This window comes from Sebastes fasciatus, chromosome 17 (assembly GCF_043250625.1).
Source record: "Sebastes fasciatus isolate fSebFas1 chromosome 17, fSebFas1.pri, whole genome shotgun sequence".
NCBI classification, from domain to species: domain Eukaryota; kingdom Metazoa; phylum Chordata; class Actinopteri; order Perciformes; family Sebastidae; genus Sebastes; species Sebastes fasciatus.
In genome coordinates this window covers 20,600,398-20,621,796 of record NC_133811.1, presented here as the reverse complement: position 1 = coordinate 20,621,796, position 21,399 = coordinate 20,600,398, and the positions used below count along the sequence as shown (strand labels likewise).

General features: G+C 41.7%; 1 protein-coding gene across 4 annotated transcripts in view; it reads left to right on the top strand.

Moving 5' to 3' along the window:
- trps1 (trichorhinophalangeal syndrome I) overlaps window positions 1-21,399 on the top strand; it is a 309,278-nt gene that overhangs the window by 196,448 nt on the left and 91,431 nt on the right. The gene's annotated exons all lie outside the window — the stretch shown is intronic.

Here is a 21,399-nt window from a genome sequence, read left to right as displayed (position 1 = left end):
CTTTCAGGAAGCTCTGAAGAATGGCTTTGACATTTTAGACTCTCAGCCAAACATTACCTGCTCCTCCATCGTGCCCACGTCGGTCCAGTAAACCTCATTAGGAGCGGAGCTCATTAGTTCTCTACACTGTGTAAAGTTTAGTGGTAGCAACGTGGTCAGCTGTTTGATCGGCTGGGTAAGCTCATAAAGTACTTAGAGCAAAATATGGACGTAATTGTTACCAGCCGGAAACCTCTCTGACATAACTGTTGGTTTTGACTTGCAAATACTGCATAGGTGGTAATGTCGAATACCATACCTACTCTTATCTGTTAGATTAGTGATGGTGAGCCTGCAATTACAGGATGATGACGTATAACAGGACCTTTTTGTGCCTGTTAATTAAACGTAGAGCTTTACATACAAATCCATTTGTTTGTGAGGTCTTAAATGTTTGAATTGAACAGGCCAGTGTTTCTGTTTTCGCTGCAGGCGTTCGAACACACACACAGTTTGTAAGTTGTACTACAGGAAATGCAAATATATATACAGTTGAGGTTATTATGCGAGTGTGCGCACAAAAGCTGCAGTGGTTTGTGGTGTAGGGTACATTATAACTATAGCTAGCTGTGTGAATACTGTATTGTTTCTGTTGAAACATCACGTGTGTTGGACTGTCTCTGCCTTTTATGCGTGTGTGTGTGTGTGTGCGTAAAACATGCAAGATTTAGTGTGTAGAGTCATTTTATTGAGTTATGCTGTATATGGAAACATCCTTTAATCTGTACTTGGTGTGTGTGTGTGTATGTTAAAGTTGATATAGTGATGTGTAGCGCAGCATGATGTACAGTACTTTTACCACACCATATTTAGCTGGATCAGGACTATTGAAGTTGTACATTTAAGGTGCACACACGGACAATTTGTTTATGACTGCTTCGATTTTTTTTTCTCCGTCATCAGTTAACTTGAACACATCCGTATACAACTGCTGTGTTATCCTTCTACACCTGTGTCACCACACACACACACACACACGCTGAAGCGCTCTCCGTCTGTTTCCTTTCTCTTTCTCGCACACACACTCACTCATGCTGTCTTTTTTTTTTTTTTTTTTTGCTGTCTCGACAGTTTTCATTGTGAACGTTTTTTTGCCGGAAAAAAAATTGTGAAACTGTGCAGCAGTGATTTTTCTGTATTATCCACGATAACTGGGATATTGTTTCTGGAAAGAGATTGTTTAGTTTTAGAAATGTATTTTAAAAAAACAAAAGTCCATTTCACTCACTTTCCTGAAATCTCCTCAAATAAAACAATCTGTAAGGCTAAACACCATTAGGGCTAAGTGGGAAAATGTGTTTTTTTGAGTGTCGTTTTGGTAAACTAACCCTTTAGGGGCAAATGCAGGGAGGTTCATCGGCTTCCTTTATGTTCATGCGCATGTGTGCGTGATCACTTTCTTTGAAACTGCTTTTATTTCTGTATTTAAACAGTTTTGGGTCCTTTTTTAAGCTTATTTTAGCATGTTTGTGTAGTGCACGCCTGAGTATATGGTACTGGAAATGTACGTACGAGTCCTTTAGCTCACATGAGTGCGGACATAATGTGTATGCGTGTTTGTATGTGTGTGTGTTTGTGTATGTTTTTCATTATGTGGTGTGGTGGCTTTGCTTGGTGATGCTGTTCAGCAGGGCGGATTGCTTTGAGCTGCTTGATGCTTTTAGCTGTGGTCTGTTTTTATGTGTGTGTGTCCGACTGCGTCTATGCATGTGTATGTTTGAATGCCTTCAACTGTGTGTGTGTGTGTGTACGCATGTGCACGGTGGTATTGTATAGTCTTTGATGTGCTAGTACAAGTCAGATTTGGCAGATTTTTTTTCAGAGTTTTAAGAAAACTGAGGAATGTTGAGTAGAGACAATTCAGTCAGGCCCACAAGCGAGTTTGACTCGCATGCTGCGCACAAACACACACACGCACACACACACACACACATTACTAAAACATTCAGGAGTTTATATCTGTGATGTAGTGCCCCACAAATGAGTTTCGCTCCTCTGAGGCAGTGAATCCCCATGTGTTTTTTTTCTTCTTTTTTGTCAGTAGATCTTTCTTTCTTTCTGTCATCCTCCCGCTGTCTGTCTCTGAGTGTCGCCCTGGATCTTCCTCACTTTCACACTCACACGCACACATACACGCACACGCACACACACACACACACACACCAAAAGTCAAAGCGGAACCTGATTCTGTCGAAAAATGTGTCATTGTACGTATTATGTAAGCAACCTGTTGACCTATTTGCACAAAATGGGTCAACAGGTAGTTCATTGTATGTCTAATGACCTCATCTTCTCACAGCTTTACAGCAAGATGTACCGCTATTAGTTCTCACACACACACACACACACACACACACACACACACACACACACAGGTGTCAGTGTTTCATTCTGTACGTGTGTGTGTGGGACGGCAACAAATACCCATCCATCATTCTGTTCAGAGGGCATTAAACCTCTGCCCCTCTTCCACGCACGTACACAGCTGTTTTTTCTCTTCGTCCCCCAAATCCCAAACGACTATTAATTCTAATTAATTCCAATTAAGGCCTATTAATTATGCCGACAAAGATTAATAAAGGAGGTGTCACCAGCTTTCATGGCAATTAATGACTTAATTTGTTGGTTTGTTAATGATCAACTTGTTTAAAGGGCAGAGGATCCATCAAAGATCAACGTGACAGGTGTGTGTGTGTGTGTGTGTGTGTTGTTTGTAACCAGTAGGAAATAGAGGCAGCAGACTTACAGCTGTGTATTATCACTTATCTGGTTTTCTACCACCACTCAGGTATATTAGCGTCCACCTTCCAAACCTGCCATCTGGTTTGCAACAAACACAGTCGACATGCTTCCAGGAGTCAAGGGGCGAGTTAGTGCATCATGTTCATCACTTTGAAAGTTGGTCTGTCAAAGTTTTAAAGCTAGAGTGAAGATACTGGTATCATATGAAACTAAAACCTAAGGAATCCATTGGTACCAACCATGTCATACTAGCTTGTCGCAAAGGAGGTTAAATAACGCTCCAAACATACGATACATTTCGGTGAGGAAAAACTGTCATGGTGAATTTAAAAGGGGTCTCTTGACCTCTGACCTCAAGATATGTGAATGAAAATGGGTTCTATGGGTACCAACGAGTCTCCCCTTTACAGACATGCCCACTTTATTATAATCACATGCAGTTTGGGGCAAGTCATAGTCAAGTCAGCACACTGACACACTGACAGCTTCACTTTATGGTGTTCGTCACAAATGGGTCGCATGTATTGTATCTGTGCAGTAGAGTTTAGAGAGTTTACCCAAGTAGTAAAACCCGCCCATCAACGGCTTTACGTAAGCATGTCTAGTTGCCAGACTCACGTTGAATGACTTTACCTTGGTCCACGTCCCAAAAGCTATCCCCGGAACTGCCAACTGGAGCTCCTCCTCAGCCCAGATCGTCCCCCCAAGTTTGCAGTCGCGAAACCTTGTCAAATCTGGCAACCGTATACGGACCAGGCCTGCTTCGTATTTGGGTGGAACAGTCAACCAAGTGTTGGGCTGACTGCGCCGACACGCAGCACAGCGAGTCGACCCAACTTGGCTTCTGATTTGCTCTGTGATTTATAATCGGTCTGTATAACGTTGCAGTAGCTTGTTAGCCAATATTAGCCTCCAGCTGTCTTATTGCATAGCCTCATTAAGTTAAGGCACTACACTAATGCAGGAAAAAGTGCATTCACGCAATTCCTTTCCAGACCCGTAGTGAATAGAATAGAAAGATAAGTATTAAAAAAAGTAGAACATACATTTGATTTTTATCTGTGTCCTTGGAGAAGTGCATAGAGAAGTTGCTTTGACACACGTTGAGCTGACTGTAACTAAACTGTGGGAAACACTAAATCAGATATTAAGCCTGAGCACTGCGTACCTTTGACCCTGCTGTCATGGCAGCAGGAATCGTTTCATTGAGAGTTTTCACTTAAACACTTCTGAAATTCAGCCTCTCCTCCCGTCCACCGGTTAGACAGTTTGTCTGTGGGGACAACTTTACACGGCTAAAACTGACCGGCATTTACTGGGTGCTTGTTTTTCCACTACTGGTTTTGAGGTTGCTTTTTTTAGTGTTGTGTTTTTCTGGGGGGAAAAAAATCCATTAATCAGATTAAGAGCGGTAACTAGACAAAGCAAAGGGCAGTGGACCCAACCTAGTTTTCAGAGCTTCTACCAATTTATCTCCGTCTCTGTCTGTTTCTGTGTTTGCAGCAGAGCTGGGGTTGAAATCCATTAATCAGATTAGGTTAGCAACTGACCACATAGCTAGAGGCAGACCAGACCCCAACTAGTGGTTCAGTATTTCAGTGTTATTGTACCACAGAATTATACTCCAGGCCCGTTCGCTGTGTGTTTCTGTGTGTGTGTCTGAGGCAGAGGAATCTGTTGTATGTCAATGGACATCTTGTAATGTACTGTTTAGCTGTAAGATGAGAGAGTTTGTGACCCAGCAGCCACGTTGAGATCAGTTGAGGAAATGCCAAGCACCGCCCACCAGCTGGAAGATGTTTCTGAAAACATTTGAGGAGAGAAAATAGGCATTACAGTAACAGAAAATTGATTCATATTTGATCAGCAGCCTAGTTTGACCGTTTGGTCGGAGTTTACGAGTGACTGACAGCTGCCTCTGCTGAATGAGCAGCCAATAGGAACGCTCTCTCTCTGAAATGACCTGTGATTGGTCAAAATCTCCGTCATAGACTAGATTTTTTTAAGGCCTGAAAACAGAGCCATGAGGAGGCTCAGAAGTCTAGTTTTCTCTCAGGACACCTGAATTACAATATGCTGAAAGGTTATTATGGAATTTTTCCCCAATGATGTAAAAAGAATCTGCCTACTGCAGGTTTAAGTATCGTAATAATATCGAATCATGGGGCCTCTGGTGATTCCCACCCCTAAAATCTGTGCATTTGTGTCTATATGAGACTCCAACACAGTTGAGTAATGCTGATAGAAAAAGCTTTCCCCGTACTGTCTATATACAGTGCAGTATTGTCTGTCTGCTTCCCAAGCCATTAGCCCTGCGTATGTGTCACTACTTGCTCCCATAATAAAGCCGTGCTACACCCATTCACCTACAAAATGTATCCTTTAAGGATGTTTGCTTGTGTGTGTGTGAGGCTACCTGTTTGTGTGCATGCAGCTCGCGTGCGTGTCTCGGCGTGGGTGTGCACAGATGTGGGTGTGTGGGTTTTTTTTTTTTTGTTCGGTTTGGCTACAACAGTGTCAGTGTGTTGTAGCCAAGTGAACAAGTGTTAACAAGCTCTGTGCAGACTGTATTTATTTAATCCATATGCTGGTGAACCATACAGCTGTGTGCTGCTCCTGGTATGTCTGGAAGGGAAAAATCACTCCGCAGTCGCAGCCTCGTCTGAGAGGTGCAGGAATTATTGCCAAGTCAGCTCAAAACGTAGCTGCTTATTTTGACAAAAAACTCATACTGTGATTTTTTTTATTTATTTTTGCTGATATTCAACTTTTCCTATCATATATTAGTCACAGGGATGACATGCCTTTACCGGCAGCGCTCGCAGATGTGATTTGTATCACTGTATTCACTTATACATCCTGACATCATACGAAGAAATTTGGCTGACATCAGCCAGCTTCCAATTATACATGCACAGTGGCTTTTATGGATTACTTCACATTTTATAACATGTTGTCAGAATCTATGCAGATTTATGTGAGCCAGAGTTCACTGCTGAGGAAAATGCAACAAAGACAAGACCGAGGCTCAGGCTGCTGCTGATAGCGCTCAGCCAGATCGGCAGCACCGGCTCGGCTACCCGAGACGATGAAGACGGAGCTGCTGGGAGCTGACAGGCTAGTGGCGAGCGGTGGCGCTGCAGCGAGCAGCCAGCGCAACCGGCTAAAGCAGCCAGGCTGCCTGGCAGCGTCAGCGCAACTTGCCAGAACAATACAAACAGAGTCGCTGGGGGCTGACAGATAGTTCCAACTGGTAGTTTTTTTTTTCCAGATCCAGGTGCCCACCAAAGCCAAATGCAAGCGAGGCAGTCAGTCACCACGCTGCAGTGACTTTCACAGTAGATTGCTGTTTGACTGTGCTGCCAATGCCGGCGCAGAGGGAGTTGCTGGTGTGTGAAACAATGCGGGCACAAAATTGTCATCGAAGATAAGCAGGAAGAAACGAGCCTTGCCGACAGGAGCAAGAGAGATGTTGGCTGAGGTGGTGAAAAAATGTGAGGTTATGCTTACTACTCGCTTTGTAAGAAATACCACAGCTTCTCACAACAGACAGTTTGACTTGTCACAGGTGAACCAGCATGTCTTGGCATTAAAAAAAGGTTTATGATGTGTGTAGTAAGCCATTTTAAAGATATTTTCTGTACAGAAATATCTTTCCACACTTTTTGCTTTGGCTTTATGCTTTGGAACTAGTAAATGTAACTTTTATGTAAGGATAAGAATGGTCAACAGTGCTGCAGGAGAGAGTCCTAAAACACGGAAATGAGTTTTCATTTTAGCACTTCCGGTTCCCTAATCTTGAAGTCAATGTTTTTTTTGAATGGGTTTTTAGTGAGATCCCTGAAATAAGGTCTGTGGTTAACACAAGCTGAAGAGATTTTAACGCTTTGTTCTACGATACGAAATACGTCGGTAGATATCCCACTCGTGAGTTTTGAAGCCTTAATGTGTCTTAAAAAAGGTGGTTGCCAACAAGCAGCTAAATGAGACTACTAAACGTCATCATACCGACTCGTCCGCCTTTACAGCCTTGTTGTGTATACGAGGTAACCCACGGCGATGCTAACTTCCTGTTTGGCCTACACAAATACGTCATCCCTGGAACACTCTATAAATTGCATGTTTTGGCATCATCCATATAGTTACATGATAAATAAAGAAATGGTATTTTTATTAAATTTGTGAAAAATACAATTTATGTTGTATATTAAATGTAGTTCCATACTTCTTCTTATGAAAGGAAGTTTTGCTCTCAGTGAGCGGGTGACTCAGTGTTGCTCTGTTTCTCTGCATCGTGTCTTACAGAAGTCACTTATTGGGTCTTCATGAATCAGCGCTGAGTAAGTCGACCTGGAAAATCGGACGTTCTTGACTCCAGCTGCTTTGAGTCCCTCGGATACGTTTGACTGCAATAACAAACACTGTAGAATTTGACTCCTGAATCCTTTCAGAGCCAATTGTCAGTAATGGAACATGAGACGTTCCATATTGTTAAGACTATTGGCAGACCTGCTGCTGTGTCTTTGACTACAAGAGGAAAAAAGGGACACTGCGAGATTGGCAGAGGAATAGATTTAAATACCGTCACAGAAAATAAAGCTGTCACTGAAAGATGGGATAAGAATTTTCTGTTAATTACTTCCAACATATTGGCAGTATACCATGTTGATAGAAATGCTAAGAAAGACAGCACTGAAGTGAACTGAGAGCAAGAGAAAGGGAGAGAGATACGAGACTGAATGTATCGCCATCAGGTTAATGTTATGATGATCTCAAGGCGGCCTTAATAAGGAGGTGTCTCTGCTTTGTTTAGTTAAGATCTGCTTAAGTTTGGCTTGTGATTCTGTTCCAGAACTGCTGCCGATAAAGTTGTCATGTAATGAAGTTTGACTTAAAGGTCTTATATACGGGATTCAGGGCATTAATATGGCAGCAAACGACTATTTACTGTAAAGATATAGCGGAGTAATGTCTACCTGAGCAGAGAATGAAGTTGTGTATAGAAGGTAACCCACGAGTTGGGAAACTCTCGCGAGATGGTTAAGGTTAAGCATCGATCTTGAGTAGCTATGGATAGGATAGGTCATTGGGCAGCGAGTCTCGCAAGAGTTTTTTCAAGTTTTTGCAGATTTCAAATCAGATTTTGCAATTTGCGGGTTACCTTCTAGACACGACCACCCCGACCGATGGCGTAGTCGCGGAAGCGCAGCGCCCGACTTCCGGTTCCTTGCCAGGTTAACACTGTCAGCACTGTTGTTGTTGTTTTCACTGTTCGTGCTGTTAGCACCGTTAGCTGCTAGCCGCCGACTCAGCCGTCGCTATGTTGACAGCCGTGTGGAAGCAACAGATATGTTCTGAATTTCGTATAGATAACCTTTAACAATTTGCTTTTATGTGCCTTTTCAATCTATTTGTTTATGTTGTTTCATGTCTCAAAGGTTGGATCTTTGTCAATCGTTCATTGACTACGTTTACATATTCCGTTTTTTGCCCGTATTCCAAAAAAAAACCAATAACAACAAAAACGCATTCTCCGATTAATGTAGCAACGGACATGTTCGACTGTGCGAACACATCCTCCCTCTTTCCTTCAACCGCCTTTGTGACAAGCTTGGCGTTGCGATAATTGTGCATATTCCAAAAACCTGTTGATATCCAAGTCTTTGTTTAAAAGTAGGTGTTTGAATGCTCCTAAAACACTAGTGATATCGGCATATCCCACATGTCTTAATCAGAAAATGCTCCATTTGCTTGGAATATGCTGTTTACCTAAACCTGTACCAAATTCTGAATATTGTCCTATTTGTAATAGTGTAATAGTTATAGTAGTAGTGGAATATGTTTACATGTAAACATAGTCGTTGTGATTTTATTCAGGCTAATGCAGGTTTTTTGAGTCTCAAGGGGGGTGATGGCAGTCAATGGTAAAACTACAGTAAATGAAGCATAGTTGCTCATTCTTCACTTCCAACAGCTCTGCCAGATGTTTATCTTGCTGTTTGAAGTGTATATCTCTCATGATACTTTCTCAGTCCATGTGAGTTATACCAAAAGTCTAATGGTACTACACTAATCTGTCAAAATAGTTCTTACTTTATAAACTTTCATACTTTTAGCCATACTTTTCGCTCCAGACCCCTGATCTAAGTAGATTTTCCACCTACTGTAAGAGTGGATGTCTTGGGCACATATCTTTCACTTTGGCAGTCCGGAGCAGGTGTTGATAGACATGCCATTTAACTTACTTTTCTTTCGTACTTTTTCTTTATAGCACCATTGTCTGATGCCAAACACGTAAAATATTAGCAGTCATATTAGCCAGGATAACTAATCGCGCTCCATTCTGTGGTCCTGAAGAGTTCCAGCTCTGCCCCAGCTGCTTAATGGAGCAGATTTACAACCGCCTCTGCTGGAATATTACATTGAATACCTACTTTTAGACTGGGGAAAATAACTAACCTCTCTAATGGATAAGTGCCCTAGAATGCTTAATGCTGAGCCTCTGCGTGTTTATGTGTGTGTTTGAACGCATGCGTATGTATGTGTGTGTGTGTGGTAATCTCCATGGCAGGTTCCTTGCCATTAGTGCACCGCTGAACAAGGCAGCAATTCATTCAGCAGGTTTAACTGTCTGGTGTGTGTGTGTGTGTGGGTGTGTGTGAGAGAGCAAAAATATGTGGATGTGTGTGTGGCTGTGTGGCAGGTTTCTAAGTGGAGTGTGTGTGTTGTTTTTAGAGAATTGTTTCCGTGCGCCTGTCTGCACCATATGGCCCAATGTGGAAAAAGGCCCCTTTAGGGGTCTGTGTGTATGGGAATATGTATGTGTGTGTGTGTGTGAGAGAGAGAGAGAGAATACGTGTATTTGTGTGTATGGATGTGTGTGTACAGCGGTCTGGTCTGCCCAGGGTGAAGCTGTAAAAACAAAAACGTCTTGAGAAAAAGAGACTACATGGCAGTAGTGATGTCAAATACTACACCATTCCTGCGCACACACACACACACACACACACACACACACCGTTCTTTAGTTCTTTCTTTTTATCTTATTTTGATCTCCTATTATTTAGTTTCTCTCCTCTGGTTTAGATAATAGTGTGTTTTTTCCTTTTCTCTTCCTTTAAGTCATTTTTTTTGTGTGTCTAATTGGCGCGTCTAATGCTGTTTTACTCCAATGATCACTTTCTATTTTTACTTCAATAATTACTTTCTTTCCAGCAATATTTCTTCGCTATTCTCTTGTCATTTAATCCAGTTTTCTTTTCTTTTTTTTTTGTTGGTATTGTTCTCAAATTGGTGAAAATACTATCAGTTTAATTTTACCCCCAGTAATCACTTTCTTTTTCTCTTGTTTTTGCATTTTTCTGTTATGTTTTTCGCTTGTCGTTTATTTTGTCTAATTGGCGTAAACCTCAGGGCTGTGGTAATGACTTCTGAGGTTAACGAGCTTCTGCTAACAATCACTCACTCACTTGCACACACACATGAACACGTGCACAAGCACACGCTCTTGCAAACATGTACACACTCACGTACACTATGCACTAAGAATGTATATACAGTGTACACAGATGTAAGCACGTACTTACAAACACATTCATACGAGGATGTGTACGCACACACACACACACACACACACACTTAAACACACTTTTGAAACTGCCTCACAAAATCTGCAAGCATTGACATTATCGCAACAAACCTGTCACACTTGATTCATGAAGCTTGCTTACAGCTTCACTTTGAGTGTTGGATCTGAAGTTAATGGCGCATTTGCAAGAAAAAAAAAGCCAATTAGACTAAGGTGTGACATTTCAATAAATAATGTGTGCTGGCTTTTTCTGTAACATGTAGAGAACCACTACACCTTCGTTTTGAAATACCTCAGCAACACAATCAAGTTCAAAAGGAGATAAATGTAGCTGTCTAAAGGAAATATGAGCTCCGGTTTATTTTCAGAGAAGGATAAAGAGACCGATAGTTCAAAACCCTCTTATTTACATTTTGCAGCTGCATGAAAAGTACAAGCAGTTAAGACCTTTCCAGCGCAACTACTTCTACTTTTTGTATCTACAAATGAGTACAACACTATGAATGTAGGCCAGGATAGACTGTCCAAAAGTGTGCGTCATTGTTCCCATTTGTACGATTCACCGCGTCTCGACCCCTCTCTCTGATGGCGGACTTTTCATAAAAACATAAGGTGACAAGTTAACTACGAGTCCCAAGGTCATCCAGTCACGAAACTTAGTATTCTGTTAAATGCACTGCTAACGGCAGCTGGAAGCTGAAGGTTGCACCGTTGAGAAAACTAATTGATAGCAAATCAGTCTTGCATACAGGGTCAATTTTGATGAAATTGGCAACTATTGCACAAAGTTCTGCTCACAACAGGAAGCAGTTTTAATTAGCTACAGCTCTGATTTGCGCCTCTAACTGGCTTCTTTCTCATAGCAACGACAGCTGAGGCTCATGGATATCATAATATTTAGAGCCATCCGCCATGCCACACTGATGGGGATTTCTCAGAGACTTCTGTGTTTCTATGTTTAGGGACTTTGGGATATCATTAAAAAGGATCTATTATGCTTTTGTGATTTTTCCCTTTCCTTTAGTGTGTTATATAGTTTTTTTTGTGCATGTAAAAGGTCTACAAAGTTACAAAGTCCACGCCAAAGGGAGTTACTCCCCCCCACAGAAACACTTCTCCTGAAACGCCTGGCTTGAAGTCCCTCCTTTTCTTCTGTAACGTGGTGATGTCACCAAGTAACACATATGCATAATACATGCCTAGCAGTTAGCTTGGCACGCCCTCAAACAAAGTTAGTTAGAGCGGAGCTGGAGTGGAGCCCGAAGAGTTTGGTTGGGTTGACCAATCACAACAGAGTGGACCAGCTGACCAATCAGAGCAGATTGGGCTTTTTGGGAGGGGGCAGGCCCTCAAACTGAGCGTTTCAGACAGAGGGTGAAAAGAGGTGCTGCTGCACAGCCAGTATGAGAAAAATAAAGTGTTTTTTGAACATTAAAGCATGTAAACATGTTCTAGTAAAAAAAACAAATTAAAAGTATGTACCTGAAAATAAGCATAATAGGTCCTCTTTAAAATAAAAAAATAAACTGTGAGTTCAGATTGGGGGAAAATACTTGTGAAACCAGCAGCTCCTTTCACTTTAAAAACGTACACTTACTCGCCTAAGTTCATTGCGGTTACCAGGATCATCAACCGCCATGTTATTTTTGAGCAGTCTTAGATCATAACTTGTGAAATCTGACCATTTTCAATCTGTACATGATGCAATAATAACTGTAACAGAGGGAACAACCTTTCCCGTATTCAAAAGGAAGTTGATGTGATTGCGGTGGTGACCAGAAAACATCAGCAGACGCTTGAATAAATTGTTTCTCACTTGAAATACTTTTAAAAATACACCTGGCAGCCTCTGTGAGTATAGCATTAGGAAGTTATACTGCCTCTCAGCATGAAGCCCTGGGGTATCACAGGTGTCTAACACATCCAACTGGTCAGTCTTTTTCAAACATTCCCTTACATTCAGCAACAGATTAAGGATTTTGGATGTATAGCTTTGAGATGCTAAATTCCACTAAGCTCTATTGATGACTGGAGTCTGACTTGAGTCCTCCTGACTGCAGCCTCCTGCTAGTTCTCCTGGTGTGAACTCTGCTTTAATCTCTCTTTCTCTCTCTCTCTTGCTCTCTCTGGTATCTTGATATGGTCTGTGTTCTGCTGTGACTTTTAAACATTTACATTTCTGCTTTCAAGTGCTGTTTATATATGGCTCTTATCTGCTATCTAACACACACACACACACACAAGCGCATCGAGACAGGGACAGACGGTGAATCAAACCTTTAGTCGTCCTGACAGCAACACTGTTGCTATGTCCATAATAGGACAGGAGGAGAGAGAAAAAGGAAGGCCGTAAGAGAAAAGAGTGCCACATAGACAGAAGGAGGGGGAGGCAGATAATTTGCCACCAGAGTGTTGTGTGGTGAGGTGAGGCGTCGAGCTTTGGTGACTTTAGCTCACAGGCTGATTCTCCATTGATCCCCTGTAGTGAAATTACCCCCTTAGATCGCAGCCTCCGCTACAGAACAGCACCCCCGGGACTTGCTCAAGGACACTTTAGCAGGGTGGATTCTTACAGTCTCAGGGGAGATAACTCGGCCTTCTGGTTTGAAGGATGCTTTAGTCTGTAGTCACTCTGCCACCCTGCCCCGCTACCCTTGGCTTGTGTGCTTGAACGCTGCCCTATCTTTATAAACTCTTGACACATTTCCAGTGTGGAAAAAACACCTCTGGGACCGGAGGATCCACCCTCCTCTTCACTCTGTAGGACAGGACAGAAAAAAAGGTACCAGGGTTGGACACCATGCATACAGAGGTGCTTAAATCAGTGGTTCTCAACCTTTTTGGCTTGTGACCCCCTAATAAATGAATCGTTTAAGTCATTGTTTAAGCAAAAATCCCCAAATTGTTCTGCTTCTCAATCAGCTTCTCAATTGTTAGCATTTTCTGCTTTGATGAACTAGACATTTGAAGACACCACCTTGTGCTTCAGCAAACTGTGATGAGTTTTTTGACATTTAACAGACCAAATAATTAATTGATTTAATGGGAAATTAATTGTCAGATTGATTGACAATGAAAATAATTGTTAGTTGCAGCCCTAATGTGATTTTTTTTTAAATTTTTTTTTTTGTCAGAGGCCCAAATTATTTATTAATTCCCCCCCAAAAAAGTAAAGATTAAACAAAGTCTACAGCCGTGCTAGTGGTGCACTAGCACTGTGAGGCAGTGCTTTGCGCTGAATGCTAATGGCAGCGTGCTAACATCAACAACTCACAATGACAATGCTAACATGCTGATGTTAAGCTAATATAATGTTTACCATCTTAGTTTAGTATGTTAGCATAAACACAAAGTACAGGTGAGGCTGATGGGAATGCCATTCATTTTGCTGGCATTTGGAATTTTTGACCAGACGGTGGCGCTAGATGAAAAGTCACAATATCACTAAAGTGATTACAACTCATCTTGAGGTGGGCTTGAATGCGTGTAGCAAATTTCATGGTGATCCATCCAACAGTTGATGAGACATTTCACTCAAAAGCACAAATGTCAGCCTGATGGTGGAGCTACAATGAAAGTTAAAATCATTAAACTCATTAGGAATCATCCTCTGGGGACCATGAATGTCTGTACAACATTTCATAGCAATCCATCGAATAGTCTTTTGAGATATTTCAATCTGGACCAAAGTGGTGGACTGACCCTAGAGACATGCCGCGAATAAGTAAACATAACAAAACAACAAAACCAATTTTATGGCAGTAGTCAGTGGCGCATAACATCAGACAGGACTACTTTTCATTTGTTCACTTAGTGACACGTTGTCAGATGGCCAGAAATCGACAATGTATTTCTTGTTAACTCTGTTTGACAGCACTAATCTGTTTTCTTTTATTGAGGATGGTTGAATTTATTGCTTCAGGGAGATGGGTTGGCAGGATGATAGAGCAATGAAGGCCCATGGAGAAGGACAGTTTGAAAGAAAGCCTTGTTACAGTGAAATTATGGTGAGCGTATAGAGGGGTAATGCATTAAGAGAGGGAGAGAGAGACAGATGCTCCTTTTACACCTGGCATTAAAACGCGTTTTGGGTGATCGGATTGCAATCAGATAGTGCCCATGAAAGTACAGGTGTAAATGCACCCAAAACGCTTTGAGGATGGATTGTGATCCAATCGGCAAAAACAACCACCTCCGGAGGTGGTCAGGGACGCATTGTGACCACATTGAACACAATTGTAAATGCGACTGCATATCACGGGTTCGGAAGGGTGCGTCAAAAAGTGACAAAGCAGCCTTCAGAGTAAGTTATTAATAACTTACAGAAACATTGCGTGCAGTTGTTCACCTTCCAACCCTTTCTTCTACTATAATCCATAAAGTTGGCGGTTTGCAGGTCGGGTTGGGTGTGGTTGATTGGGTGTGGTTGATTAATTCATATTTTTCCGCGGTTTGGCGGTGCGGATTGGCTCATAACAGGAATAACAGGTGATCAGATCTCACTCGGATCTCAGTGTGGACACTGGAGACTAGTGCTGCTCGATTAGGGCGTTTAGAAAGAACATTTTGTAGCCTACATTTTAAAGTTAAATGAATCAATCTGAAGCACTTTGACAGCAATATTAAGAGTTTATAGATCTATGAAGAACTTTGTGTTCCAGTAAACAATTGAATCATAAACACATTGGTTGTATAGATACGAATGGTGATGACACCTAAAAAGAAGTCACGCCCACAAAGCATGGTGAACGAGAAGGGGTCCGTGTCCCACACTGAGCGTCCGTTCCTGAAACCACGCCGCCGTAAAGGAAAGGGGTGGGCTGGAATTATAACACAACACGAAACGTGAGTGTCATCGCTTAAATAATGAGACATGGTTATCGTTTTAATGTCGATTATCTTGTTCTAAAATCGCAATTGAAATTCGATTAATTGCGCAGCCCCTCTGGAGACACATGTTAATGCCAGGTGTAAATGTAATCAGGTTAAATCACATCTAGATACAATCTGGTTACGAGACGCATTTTAATGCCAGGTGTAAACGGGGTAAGAAAGAGAGAGAGGGAGGAAATGACACATAGGTGGAAAGAATCTCATCCCTGCTCCCGTCTCACACCGACGCTCTCTTTCTCCGTCTCTGACACATTTGCACACTTTAACGTGTACACACACACACATACACACACACACACACACACCATAATTGAACAATAATTGAACACTTCTTGTCTGCTTATCTGTCCAAAGAGGTTCAAAGTAAAGATCGGCGGATCGTGTGTGTGCGTGTGTGTGCTGTCTGATTCTTATCACACTGTTTGACTCAGAGCTGCTTTTAAGGCAATGAATTCACATCCCGTCCTCTTTCTGTCTCCCCGTCTCTTCCCTTTTGGGCCGTCTTTCTAAACCTCTCCAAGTCTCTTCTTGTGTATTAATCTCTCTCTCTCTCTCCCTCTCTGTCTCTTCCTCTCTGTCCCTCCCTCTCTGTCTCCTCCTTTCTGTCCCTCTGTCTTTTTCTAAAATCAAACAACATTCATTGTCAATTTTCAAGACAGCTGCTGCAACTACAGAATGTGACTACTAGATGAACAGTTTCCTGTGTGACATAAAGTGACATAGTGTGAAATTTAAATCATGCTCTGTACTGAATGTCTGTCTGTCTGTCCATCTGTCCATTCTCCTGTCTTTCTCTCCCACGGTTCACAGTTCTTTGTATTCTTTGTAGAGATTACGCCTGTGTCAATTTGAATCAAGAGTTGCCGGTTTGACAGGTTGAAAGATAACAACTTTGCCGACAATGAGAGGAGGAGTTTATATTCTTCCTCGTCTCTTTGCTTTGTTAACATTATACAGTATGTCAAGCTTTGGACGAGTTTGGTTGAAATGTTGGTGACAGATAGACTTCAGAGGTGAAAGGGTTTGATATCGGAGACCTTTTGGTCAGCTGCCAAGTTGCCTCGAGGATTGCTGTGTAAATCAGACCCAGAGGATAAACAATTCTCAATTGTCAAGTAGAGTTTTTAGTTTCTCATGCCTTCAAGTTTTTGACTTGTTGCCAGAATTGTGGTTTATGTTTGACGTATGCACAACTTGAGCATAATGGCGCAGATATAGATATTACATACAGACAACAGGTAGTGATCGACGCCAAGCGAGATAGCCGAGAGGCAGATAGAGGGGAACAGTCAGTTGTACCTCCTGGCTAATTTCCCCATTGATGTCTATGTATATTTGACATTTTACAATACACTATCTATGGTATGGCCCCAGGGCTATATGAAACATTATCTAACACGCTGAAGACACTTTTCAGCTGTCAATTGCAGTAAAAATTGAACATGGAAAAATGGAAGACAGTCTCGGCGGCACACCAAGGGTATGCAGGGTTTTTTTGGGTTTTTTTTTTGTCATTCATCAGCGGCGTAGATCAGAGAGAGATTAGAGAGAAGAATAAAACGAGATGAAAAGAAGGGAAAGACGGAGGGAGGGGCCGGCTATAAAATAAGAGATGAAAGGATTTAGGGTGTAGTAACAGCCCGATAGGTTTAAGCACTAAACTCTGTGTTTGTGCGCGTCCATGCTTGTATTTGTGTGTGTGGATCTTTTTAAGGGCGTACCAGCAGTTAGATGGGTGTGAGAACTAAATATTACACGCCTTTGCACTTATTACTGATCCACACCTGAAAACTTTTGTAAATCTTTGATCTGATCTAGTCGAACTCACATGACCTATCCTCAGCACGCCCTTAAAGGAGGCTGATAAGTTCTGACAGAACAGGCCAGTTGGGGTGTGTTAAGCGTTTTCTATAAAGCATTGTCTTTTTCAAAATGTGACCGCGTCATCATTTTGAGTCTTGGCGAGCTGATAGGCAACACATATTGGATATCAGAAATAAGGCCTCCCAAGGATTCTGCCAATGTCTTTGGAAATCAAGTGCAACGATTGCCCAATCCACTGAGTCATAAAATCTGTCTTTTCTTTCCAGATCTTTGAGCGTTTGCATTTGACAGACATTGTATGTCACTATCTTTTATATTCACAATCCTAATTGCTACATTTGACAGGTAAAGTAAATGTACAGGAAAATAAAAAAAGGGTACAGACACTAGAGGTGTAAGAAAACATAGAGTATCGCGATATCTTGTTTTGTGATCTGTATTGATTCTCAAAAACACTTGATTTTTAATTAAAAGTTTGATTAAGGCTGTTAAAGTTAACGCCGTTGGTAACGCGGAAACGCAAATTAGTTTTAATGCCACTTATTTCTTCAACGCATTAACGCAACTTGCGATTTTTAGGTTGTAGCGGGTTTTAAAGGTAGAGTGAAGATACTTGCATCATATGAAACTAGAAAACGTAAGGAATCCATTGGTACCAACCATGTCATACTAGCTTGTTGGGAAGTAGGTTAAATAACGCTCCAAACTTGCACTGAATTTTGGCGAGGAAAAACTGGCGTGGCCATTTTCAGAGGGGTCCCTTGACCTCTGATCTCAAGATATGTGAATGAAAATGGTTCTATGGGTACCCACGAGTCTCCCCTTTACAGACATGCCCACTTTATGATAATCACATGCAGTTTGGGGCAAGTCATAGTCAAGTCAGCACACTGACACACTGACAGCTGTTGTTGCCTGTTGGGCTTCAGTTTGGCTTGTTATGATTGGTGGTGTGTTCTTTATACTTTGACCACTTTCCTAAAATTAGATAAAAATAATCTCAATACATCGCCTTGCTTACAGTATCGTGATATACTGAATCATAACCCCTGTATCATGATACGTATTGTATCGCCAGATTCTTGCCAATACAGCCCTAACAGACACACATAAAGGGCTGGTTTGACCTTACATAGGAAGCTGTGTTCTTTTTTTTATAAGATCTATATTCTGTATGCAGCACCAGTAACCCTACATGATGAAATGTGCATGCTGCACGTATTAGAGTAGTCAGGTGTAATGCTGTGTCTGCCCTCAGGTCAGAATATGGTAGCTGATGTCAAAGTGAAATTCCATCAGGTGTTTACAGGCAGCTCTGTTCACAAGGCGCCGCTCGCTCTTTTTCCCCCCCAGTTATTATCCAAAGTGCATTGCAGAGGGGATGCCAGCGCCTGCTCCACAATACACGATTAAGGGTCGATAACATTCTGTCGATATTTCAGTCAGAGGGCCCGTGTCGAGACAACACTCCCTGAATAATCGCCACCTTCATCCCACTCACAAAGCCTCCGCTGCTCTGTCCTCCATAAAATCATCCAGAGCAGCCCGAGACAGATAATCACACGGGATCGATTTCAGTTTATCATGTTGAGAATGCAGAATTAGATCAAATCAGGTCAATGTACCTTACGGTCGCCTCCTTTTTATGTGTGTATAAGCAGCTGTGTAGCTTGATGCATAGGCTGCAGTAACCTAGTGATTGGCACATTATATACCAGATAACATTTAACATATGCGACTAAACACAGACACTTATTCTGTCCGTCTTGTAGTTCATTTGATGTACTGCTTCTCATCACTTTGATAAATGTGAATCAGCTACATGAGTCAGAAGGCAATATTTTTACAATCTGGAAAAGCATCTAGTTGTAATCTGAAGTTACACACTCATATTGGCTGCTATGGGAATGCTATCTCTGCCCTTTTAAAGCCAAAGAGCTTTACAGTAACAGCCTGAACAGTTAAACTAAAGTAAAAGACAAGATTCAATCATTTATTTCTCCATCCTGACCAAATTCTTCTTTCAATTTGGAGAAATCTCAGTTGATTTGATGGATTTATTCACAATTTAAAATGGTGATGGTTTTAGTCAACAACTCTAAGTTATCTCCTCTCTGCAGGCAACTTCATGACTGCATTACATTTCATATACATGTACATGCAAATGGGATTCCTGCTATTACAGCAGGATCCATATAGATCAAACAGGAACACTTCACAATGCACATGGCCAGTAACAACTCTTTTCGAACATGATTTTTTTATGTTGCAACAACTTGCGGATACTTCTGTGATGTGCGAACATAGAACTTAATACACACGTAGAAAATTGTTTATTTACCAAAAACCCTATTAGGATAAACCTAAAATAAAAGTCTTCAACTGAATCCATAGAGTGTGTGTGTGTGTGTGCGTGTGTGTGTGTCTGTGTGTTAAGGAGCTGTTATCTCAAGTATTGATGTCGCAACGACCTGCAACTTCCCCTAGCACAGGAAAGCTCACCGTCTGTGCGTTTGTCTGTGTGTGTGTGTGTGAGTGTGACTGTGTGTGTGTGCGTGTGTGTGTGAGGAGAGAAGAGATGAAACTGAGTGAGAAAAGCAATGTGTGGCTGTAACACCGGAAAGATGGATGTGAGCTCACAAAAGCCCATGGACATTTTTTTTCCAGGTATACCTTCTCCATCACCGCACTGCCGGGCGACAAAGTAGCAGCTTTAATTAGGGAAAGAACTTTTATCGCCTCTAAGAGAAGGAGAAGATTTTTCCTTTTTTGAGTTTCTCGAGGTGAAATATGTGACACCTGCTCTTGTAAGAAAGACATATTGGCTGAAATTAAAACAAAAACTTGACACTTTTCAAAAGAATTCAAGCGCCTTCAGACTTCACCTGACAATTTAACCCCAACTATTCTAGTTTGTGTCTTTTATAACTTGTAGAAATTCAAAGGGAAAGCTTCAGGTGTTACGCGGAAAAGCTTTAAAATGGATACATGGTGATTCTGCCTGTTGGTGGTCTCTGATGCATGATTATCATTCCATTGCCGGGATTATCGTTTGAGCCATAATTGTGTGGCCTTGTTATTGTGAAATAGCTCCTATTTTGTTATTGCTGTAATTCTTCTAGTTAATTTCCATCCAAGGCGAAATGATTATTGTTCAGTCTGTCTTGTTGGAAGTGCTCTTGCTTGTTTTAATGGGGTTCTGTAGTAATTCTCTTAGAGCTAGTTGTCTACCTCTGTCGTCCCTCTGGGCAGGCCAAAAGTCTCATAACCATCCGCTCTCTGTCTGTATTTGTGTGTGTGCGTGTGTGTGTGTAAATGTTGGTTGTTATGCAGGATAGAGGAAATGAAAGCTCAGACTGAGCCTCAAGGCTTTCTAAACTGTCTCAGTGTCCTTCACATGCATGTGTTTGTGTGTTGCTGTGTGCGTCTGGCCGAGCACATCTGCTCCCATGTAAGAGTTTGTGTGAAAACACGAGTTAGTGCCGAAAATGAGGAGAGAATACACTTGTGTTCTGTCTCGGTTATACTCGAGTACTTACGTGCACATACACACACACAAATGCATATGCGTTTCAAGTGATTGAATCTCAGCTTTTATTGTGAAATATTGGGCAGTGCTGCCACCTCGTTCCTCTTTTTTGTTCTTTGCGTGTATGTATGTGTATGTGTTATTTGACTATTGTCTGTTTTGTGAGTCTTTTGCACGCATATGTGTGTGTGTGTGTGTGTGTGTGTGTGTGTGTGTGTGTGTATTGTGTATAATTTTAAATTCTCTCCTAGATCTGACAATAGCTTACATTGCGGACACAGTGTACAATGTGTTACATCGTACAGGTGCTAGTGGCTTTTACTTTTATGTACTAAGTTAACTAATTTAATGCATTTTCAAGGAAAATATCATTATTTAGTTAAACGGTATTTTACTTAAAGGCGCTCAATACAAAATTCAGAGCATATCTATTGCTTTCCACACAGCTCTTACCATGGCGACGGCTATGCCGGCAGCTCGCAGCTACCAGTGCTAATAGCGCTAACAGTGCAAACAACCTGCTTGACCAGGGCAAGTAAACGCTGTGTTCTGGCAAGAGGAATGCCTCATGCAGTTGTCCGATCGGGCAAGTGAAAAATAAATGTGATCTTGCGATCGAGAGATCAACAATAATGCTTTCTAGTCACCGATCCTTGATAATTCTACATTGTGAAAAATAAATCCATGTTGAAATCGGCAGGAGGAGAGCTCGTTAAAGTTAGCCGTTAGCAGCCGGTGGACAGCATGATCCTGCCTGCCTAAATAACAGAGCCAACAGGTGACG